Source organism: Coffea eugenioides, chromosome 4 (assembly GCF_003713205.1).
Source record: "Coffea eugenioides isolate CCC68of chromosome 4, Ceug_1.0, whole genome shotgun sequence".
NCBI lineage: Eukaryota > Viridiplantae > Streptophyta > Magnoliopsida > Gentianales > Rubiaceae > Coffea > Coffea eugenioides.
The window spans coordinates 7043805-7053257 of record NC_040038.1 but is presented as its reverse complement, the minus strand read 5'-3'; the positions used below and the strand labels follow the sequence as shown (position 1 = coordinate 7053257).

At 36.2% G+C, this 9453-nt stretch overlaps 1 long non-coding RNA gene across 1 annotated transcript; it reads left to right on the top strand.

Annotated features, from left to right (window-relative positions):
• On the top strand, nt 1–1170 carry LOC113768483. Its single transcript, XR_003468080.1, has 3 exons — nt 1–46; nt 200–247; nt 723–1170. It is a non-coding gene; the product is annotated as an uncharacterized LOC113768483 (long non-coding RNA).
• Nucleotides 1171–9453: the final 8283 nt, after the last annotated feature.

Sequence of the window (9453 nt, the reverse complement as noted above, 5' to 3'; positions counted from 1 at the left end):
GATGTATTTCTATTGGGAGATACGGGAGACAGTGATGAAGGCCCAGGTAAAGATTTGAAAGTTGATGCACATGCTGCTTTGAGTCCTTTTCCTCTTTGCTGGATATTGCCAACTCCCCACCCCCCAGGGCAAGCGAATGTAACTTTTCTGTTGATATTGCCAAGTTGTGGCACACTAATGGTCTTCTCTGTTTTGCTAGATGATGGAGATGATGGCTTTGATGATGATTTTGACAAGATATAGATTGGTGAGTTCAAGATAAATGTTTTTGCTTGTACTCTTGCACCATTTTCTTTTTTTATACATGCTATCTGTAGTGCTGTCAAGTCAATTTAGATATATATAAGTTGCTTAAGGAACTACAGAGTGTATAGTTCAATCTCTTTTATTTATTTATTTATTTATTTTATTTGGAAAGAGATATGATCGTTTGACCACGTATATGCATATTGCAAGGGAGATTGAAAACAACTGTTTAAAGAGACTGGAAAGCGATGTAATTTAGGTTATGTAAATCATGTTAAATAGAAAACAGGAAAATGTGGTGGCACAGTTGTTGGTGTTGGAATTTAACATGCACTTAGCTTTAGACAAGTGTCACAACATGTTCGCACAGAGACTGCATAGAAAAGTAAAACATCCAATTTTAGGAGGCTAGAGTTTTTCAGACTGCAATGATACTGTAGCGGGGGTCTCTAACACATACTTGCATATATGTGTAGGAGTACGTAAAAGAATGACTCTGGAAGGGCAAAAAAGTTTTACAAAGAGATCAGAGTTAAATCACAGAGTTGTCTTGAAGAAAGGGATATCTGCATGAAGTTGGTATTCAAGTTGCATCAAAGTGGCCAGTAGTTGTGAACTATATCTTCTCCCCTGTTTATAAATTCTGTGTTTTCAATTGCTCATTGTTTCAAATGTATGTTGCTTTTTCTTTTGCCGCCTGCCTTGGGAAGGGGGAGAGAGAGGAGAATGCGCGGAGAGCTGGTGGAGCTGGGGTCGGGGAGATTGTGGAGCTGGACGGTTGGTGTAACTGGCTTGCATTTGGTGCTGTAAATTTTGGTTAATTTTTATATCTGCCACCTTTCACATTGTTGTATTTATTTCTCCTTATTAACTCCAATTATTACAGACATTTTCTGTTAAGGGTGGATTATTGCTTCTATAGTAGATTTTGAGTAATCAAAGAGAGCTTCTTCCTGGGTGAATTTCAGGGATTCACCTTTGTCATAAATCTCCAAAAAAGGGAATTGGATTCCTCTCCTTTTCTATGGAAAGGACACTAAACTCTTAATCCCACTCATCTCTGACCCGCCCGCCACCGTCCATTGAAGCCGCTGTGCGCTACAGCGGGCTGTAGTTGTAAAACTGGGAGGATTCAAGATCACTGCTAGCATAGAACAGGCTAAGGTAATTGAATTTCTTGCAAGACAAAGCCTCACCAGCCTGAAGGTTATTGGAATTGCGGCCTCTGGTGCTGAAGCTCTATAACTTTGTTATTTTTACCAGTTCTCTTGATTCATCGTTAAAATTTTGACAAAAATTCTTTTGAAACTTTGCGACGAAAACTCTTCATCACCTGCAGAATGATTTAACTTGTATTTTTTGTTCCTTTTCTTTGGGTTTTCGGGTGGCTTTTATGCTTATCATGCAGTGGCGGAGCCACATGTTTGCTTGCACCCCCTCAATTTTGAGAAAATTATGCTCTAGGTTAAGAAAGTTTAAAATTTTCAATATTGTTCCTTATTTGCCCCCCTCCCCCATAAATTTTAGAATTCTATTTCCTATCATGCATTGCCCCCCTAAATTATTATAAGTTCGTAACCATTACCTTCATAAGAGGGTTAGACCTACCAAAAGTTAAATATGAATGTCAATTTAGATGTAATTTTCACAAAAAAAATTCAAGCACAATTTAGTTTTAAAAACATATTTAACATAAAAAAATGAATGTTTGAGATAGACGTATTTATAGGTTTCAAACTCTATTATATTATTACAATTCTTGGGCTAATGGAGTTTGACCTTCCTAACTCCGCCACTGTTATCATGATAGGTAGAATGATTTGAACACCTAATGGTTCATGTAGGTGCGAGTCAACAATATATTTTCTTTATTTAAAGTCAACGAGATCTTTGGGATTTTTTCCACCGACGCTCGCAAGTCTGAAATCTGAACAATTTAATTGGCAACCCAAACGAGTAATCTTGAGATATAAAGCTAGGCGGCCACGCGGTTTGCTCTGGTCTATCTAACGTATAACATCAGCTTCAACGTGCACGTGCACCAATGATTTTGAAGTTTCAACTAAATTGCCGGCATAGGGTGGCCATTCCCTCCACTAGCTCTGGGAGCCAAACCACATTTCAGGAAATCTTATGATGATTGGCTGGCGTTGGGATTGCATATGATCACGCATTCACTGTTGCCTCTTGCCCTTTGGAGACCACAGTTCGAAGAAGAAGGTTGTAAATTGTGCTCGAGGGAGTTACTGTCTATCGTTAGCCTCTATGATAAAATTAGTTGGGGGCTCGAGAAGCGATAATTTATCTTGCGAGGCTGCGACGGATATCAGTAGTTTGAGTCCGCTTATCTTCAACTCGTAAATTTAGTTGATACAAAATTATATGATAGCACGACAATTTTTTCGATCAAATGATTCGATTTATGATCCATCATTCATAGACGTTTATAAGATCCTCTCACTAGTGGTATATTTATGGACAAAAAGCAGTTGAATATGTTGGACAAAAGCAAAAAGCTGAAATTGGTATTACAAATATATCGCAATTAAGAATAAAGCTCAAATTGAACTAACTTTTGAGTACATGTATATTCTCGCATGTAACAATAATGTAGCTCATATTTTTGCTAGGCACGATCGATTTGTTGGTAGACGCATTATGTTGAAGTAGGATGCTGCTATCATCGTACAGTTTGTTTTTATGGCTAATCTTGATTTATTTTTTTTGTGTTTTTGCAAACAAAGGAAAAGAAAAAAAAAAACCCGTCATTGTAGTTCCTCAGGCTTAATCACTCTGGATGTATTTGATTGAGCAGCCGAGCTGAGTATTACGATGTCGAAATTGGAAGAGGTTGAGTTTTTTAAGCAGTATATTAGCAATAAGTAACATAGATATACCGTTGAATAAGTTTGTATGGCTTCAAATATGGAGCCATAACTGTCATTGGATTGTCTTATTAGTGCTTAGGCATGACATCTCAATATCTTGGTCACTGCTACTGACCCATTAATTCTTAATTCCTTTTCAATCGTTTCAATATAATTGTCGCTTAAAATAATTACAATTTGACACGACAGGAATCATGAGATTGATTTTGATGTTTCTTTCAATTTTTTTTGGCTCCTGCAGAATAAAGATGTGGCTACCATTGCTTAGCCTCAACTCTGCACGTCTGTACAGTTCTTTCCTTTTCTGGGATTTTACCTTGTCGGTTGCCTTGTGTTCTCTTTTCTTATGGAAAAGAAAGTGATTCAATGGTTGTCTCTTTTATATATAGACCTCCTTTTCTTTTTCTTTTGCGTTTTAATGAATATTTGTAATTCCAATATACAATTCGACAAAACATTTCAAACACTACCAAAATCTATGTCATATAAAGCTATGTTTTCAGACTCGAGCCGAGCATCGACTCGGTCGAGTTCAGGGGTCACGGGTCAATGGGTTCGACCGAATTCGATCGGGATTGAATCGGATGATGTCATAAATAAAAATTATTTAAAAATTAAAATATTGTATGTAAAATACTTAAGAGCATGTTAATATTAATAAATGTATATTCATATATATTTGATGTTTCAAATATATTTAATAAGAAAATACAAAGAAATTAGAATGAGCAAGTAGCAATTTATATTATTAAATGAACATTAACAAGTTTAGAATTAAAATTAAGGATTTGATTGAAAAATAACACCAAACTTTAGGACAACATTTATAAAGTATGAAATATTTGAGACATATTAATAATTTTTAACAACCTAGAGGCCAAAACATAATATTGAAAATGCTTTGACCTTTTTTTAAAAAAAAAAAACTTGACATCAACGGGATTTTTATACACCCAATTTTTTAGAGTAAATCGAACCGAATATTTGGCCGATTCTTGGTTCGATCGATCGGACCGTCCTATCCGGTCCGAATTTAAAAACACAGTTATAAAGAAGTGGGCGTCCTCAATTCTCGTCAATCTTCAAGTAATTTTCGAACAACACTTTTTTCCAGATGCAAGGCATACTGATACTACTGTCTTTTCGCTATCCTTAATTACAACAAGATTAAAACTTGATTGGTGGTGCTTAGACATTTTTCGTTAAAAGTTATCAAATTTATATTCTTTGGTAAGTTAATTAGTCAAATTTCCGCTGACCCATCTGATCTCCACAAATTAATGTTGGTCTAAATAAGATCAGGCACAAGCTGACGTGATGTGTTGGATGGAAACCAATGGTCTACTCAAGAACATCTTTATCAGAGTAAACCACATACAGTTTTTCATTTCAATTTTGTTCGAGGAGAGACTCTAAACGTTATAAAAGAAAGAGAGAATAGGGAGAACCTGAAAATTGAACAGGAATCGCACGATCAACTGATTAATGTTTCTACGTTCACAAAAGCTATACACCATGAAATTCCCTTTTCATCGATTACACGGAAAAAAAAAAAAGCATTTTCTTCCTAGTGGAAATGGAAATGATATTTACGGTTTTCACACCTCATTCTCTAATGCAGGCAGACTAACATTGCTCCATTATCATAATCTGGGGTCTCAGTCCACCTTACTGTGGTCTACGGTTTTAATTCCAATTTATGAAGTTGGAATTGATAGCGCAACTAATTATGGTTTACTATTGGTATTTGGCAGAGTCAAAACACTAATCTCCTTTCCCAATTCATTAAGTTCTTCGATAATTTAATGGATCATCTTTTGAAAACTTTGTACAGGATTGTAACTGTAGTAGTTAACCCTTTGAAGTAATCATATTTTTCCCCCATGATTACAGTTGACAATGGAGTTAGTCAATTCTTTATATGCTTTCCACATATACTTTAAGCATCCTGAAGATTTTGAGGTCATTGGTGATGTGGATCCTGATTGGCATGAACGTTGGCAGTCTGCAAATTCATCTAGGCCTCCATCATTTCTCACTCACTTTTGAATACTTTTATATATACCTTTGAATACTTTTGATCCTCCAATTTTTAGATTCATTAACCATCCAATTCTGCCCCTTCATCACCCGTCGTGTTAAAGTCATAATCTTTGATGCTTGATTGGAAAAACTTTAAGGGGTCCCATTGATTACATGAAATCGTTCCAACTGCCTCAATTTAACTCAACTCAAAGACCAAGTCCAAATCGTATTGATTTAAACGAACCAATTGAATTAATCCATTTTCTCTTTCTTCACGCAATGAACCTCTATAGCAAATCAAACAACAGAGAGGGCCCTCCTCTTAAAAGCCTAGCGAAAGGACTTTTCAAAAGAGTACTCAATGGGCGCTTCTTAGTTCTCAATACATCATATACTTAAACACGCTGTTAACTCCTATTAACGAGTAGTGAGCATCCGTTAGTCGAACCCTCGGACAAAAGGGCAATGATACCCATGCCTTTCTTGGAATACAGATTCACCAATTTATAGATTCTTACTTGATCTTTTCTGGGCTATGGCTAGTAGGCAGTATCCTTTTTCATGCCACTCGACATTGCTCGACTAGTATAGCCAATTCTGTGTACTTCTTGAATGTCAGGGACTAACAGGTATACAGATCTTACCAATAAATCTCTTTAGGCTTCCTCTTCCCTGTAATCTAAGATAAAATAAGTTATACAACTAATTAATAACGAAGTTGAGTACGGTACGGAGGAAATGGCAGGAATAAACAATGTACGGATTGAGTAAATTGACATTATGGTCTGGGAACATAGTGTCACATTCTGCATCCAATTGCGCATTCAGTCACTCTGTCCTTCATGGGTTGGCTTTTTGTCCTTGAAATTCAACGCCGAGAGATTAGAGAATGTATAAATGCACAGCCAAGGCTCCGACTTTCATGCTTCAATTTAAAACCTATTACTATATATCAGTTAATGACAGCCCATTATATACTTCTAGTTTTCACTTCTCAGTTCTCCCTTTCTACCAAAGGCAAAATGTCAAGGGAAGATGACATGGTGCATTTTTACTTCCCCAGTCTATCAGAACTCAAAAGGGGAGGGGGGGAGTGGAAGGAAGAAAGCTTCGAGGGAATGGGAAACGGGCGATATTGACGTTAAGGACTGATGACTGTAATTTGTTTGGGTAGAGGATTATTTTTTAAAAAAATTAAAATACTGTTGTTACACTTTTTATGATGCAATACATATATGAGATAAAAAGATAGTTGAAAAAAAAAAGATTAGCAAATGTATTTAAGCTACAACAAAAGAATTGTTTACAAAAATTTCACAATTCAAGCCCTATAAACAATTATAAGGGGATAATGAGAGTATTCAAGAGCCCTTGTATTATTATCTAATTAAAATGTGAAGAAATAGGTAGAAGATGCAGTTTCTTCTTTTTTTTCCCCCTATATGTGGTGTATAAAATATCCAATGGAAAGAGTGAGCTATGAGTTTAAGTTACTATGTCAAAAAAAAAAATAAAAAACTTTCGCGATGAAATAAAAAGGAAAAGTATAGTACTAATCATTAGATTGCCACCTACCACGCCTTTCCTTATAGGTTGGGGCAAAAAAGTATTTATATTTGTAACTCTCAAATTTGTTGGAGTAGCTGTATACTACCCATCCCCCTAGCTAGCATTCATACTGAAAAATCACAACCAAGAGTTACCAATGATTCAGTGTTGAAGATGTGAAGATAGTTGTGAAATGCATTATATCATTTGTCAATTTAATTTGCTTGTCACTATTGATGCCTGGCTCTGATTGTCAGAACAACTTCACTGCCCTTCTTTGCTAAGTTATGCCCTACATGTTTATAGATAAATGGTTCTGAAAATGCAACACAGAGAAGACTTTTATGGGACAAACTTGAGTTTTGAGACTAGAATGTCAGGGCATAATATATAGGTACAGGGGCCCCGGGGACTTCCAGTATGAATCTTACCATCCGTTTGGTAAGGGATGTGGAATGACAATGGCAATGAGAATCAAAAGGGCTTCAATCGTAATAGGTTTTTGACATTTCCTTTGCATTTGTTTGGTAATTGTACTGCAAAAAATGAGTATCTATTGAATATTTTTAATTTTTTTTTTGTTTGATGTCAACTATTGATTCCCATTTTTCTTCCTCAATTATCCTTTCTTGCTCCAAAACAAGGCTCGGATCTGTCTTGCAGTTGCAGCAGCAAAGATTTCTCACGGACTCATAATACTTTCTAGCTTCAAAGATTCCTCTCGAGTTCTTGTAATCATTTCCATCAATTTCAGTAAAACCAAAATATCAATTGAAATTGAACAAATTATTTGTCTCAAATTGTACAAATATGCAAATAAATGCACCACCATCTTCACCAACTCCAACTCAAAGAAGTCAATCCAATCCACCATGATAGTGCACCATCCACCAACACTTTCTATGCCATTAGTTCCAGTTTTTAGAACCCCGTATGAATCCCGTTAGCAACAATCCAAGTAAACAAGAAAAGAAAAACAAGAAAAAAGAAGAAACTTCAACTATCTCTCTAGCTTGGCTCCGGTGGTCCGTTGCTGATCCATTTTGAAGGAAGAAACTATAGGTAGAAGAGAGGGCAAGGCAAGTGGTAGAAATAAGTGAGGGCCCGTTGGTGATGATGGAGAACTGAGAAGCACGAGTAGAAAGAGAAGATGGAGGAGATCAAATTGGAGAATATCTTTTCCTTTGTGTTTTTTTTTTCTTGTTTGGTCGGTAATGGCAGGCAAAAGTGCCCAAATTACTCTGGAATAATGATCGAAGGATTTTAGATCTTGCATTACACCAAGATTAGAATACCAAACACACTATCAATGACTATCATCGAATACTTGAAAACCCTCCAACCAAACGAATGGAATGGTTAGCTCAACTACTATAGGAACACTTTTACCTCCTCAATGATAGAAATCGATTTCTTCTTTCGCAAAATGAAATGAATTTCTTAGCTGTTTATATCAAAAATAGGACTTGTTAATTGATGTTTTATTTTTAGAACTAGAAATTGCCTACATGCTAGCAGCATTCATTTGGAACGAGAACCCATGCAGACTGCCATTGGCCATTGCCCCAACAAGAAACACAAATTTTATTTCAAAAATACTACTATCTACCAATGCTGCTAAATATACTTTATATACTTGTATAGGCTTCGTCTATAAACTTAGTCATAAATCATATAGTATATGGTTCCTTTAAATTGGTAGAAATTTTTTTAAAAATAAAAAAAGGAATAAAAAACTTGAACATATTTAGTATTATTCTTCCTTCTCCTACGAAAACCTTTGGCGAAGTTAAAGTCAACAGCAACACCCAATGCCAGCCAAGAGAACTCTATGACTTTTCCTAGAATTGTGATTTTTCTCGTATGTGTGATATGGACAATATCCGCTATCTAGACTTCAAATACCGCGTGACAACTACTTCTACATAGTTAAATTTGGCCCATTGCCATTTACTTCTAGCTGCCCACTAATCCTTAAAAAAGTTGTTTCCTGCAAGACCTGAGAAAGAAAAGGAGAGGGAAAAAAAAGACAGACTAGAACGAAGAAAAATGGCTGAGTAGTGTCGTAGCACTTGATCACCTGCCTAGTATATATATATATATATATATATATATATATATATATATATATGTCGATACGATAGCTTCATACACTATAGGGAGGGGAGGGCCTGAAGAAGTTCTGAGGTAACTCGAAAGAGACTGAACCACTATCGGACCAAACGGGTGCACTGCGTACCTTTTTTTAAGCAATGCCACATTTAATTGTGGCAAATTGGTACCCACCCTGCCTCCCACCCCACCAAATCTTAATGCATTGATAGTGGTCATCAGCCCAAAGGCCTAATATAAGAAAAATTGAAAAGGAGATGCCAAACAGGACCCGATACGAGTTCCTCAGTAGAGACAACAAACATTCATCCACAGGTCCAAAGCTCCGACGCGCTATTGAAGTTTTGACAGGGACAGCTGCGCGCCTGCGCCCTGCTGCACATGCAATTTTATGAGAAGTTTTTACAAGAAAGAATTACTGCAATAACTACTTCTGTGTGAAGTTCAATACGATGTAAAACTTGTGTACTTGTGTGCATGTTGTTAGATGAACTCAAAGGCAGGCTTGGTTTGATTCGTGACAATGGAAATTCCTTTAAGCATCCCTCATTTCGCCAAATGAGTTTTTTCATTTTTCACTTCTGAAATATTAACTTTACATCTTTTTACAAAATCAAGTCGGTAAAATTTAGTT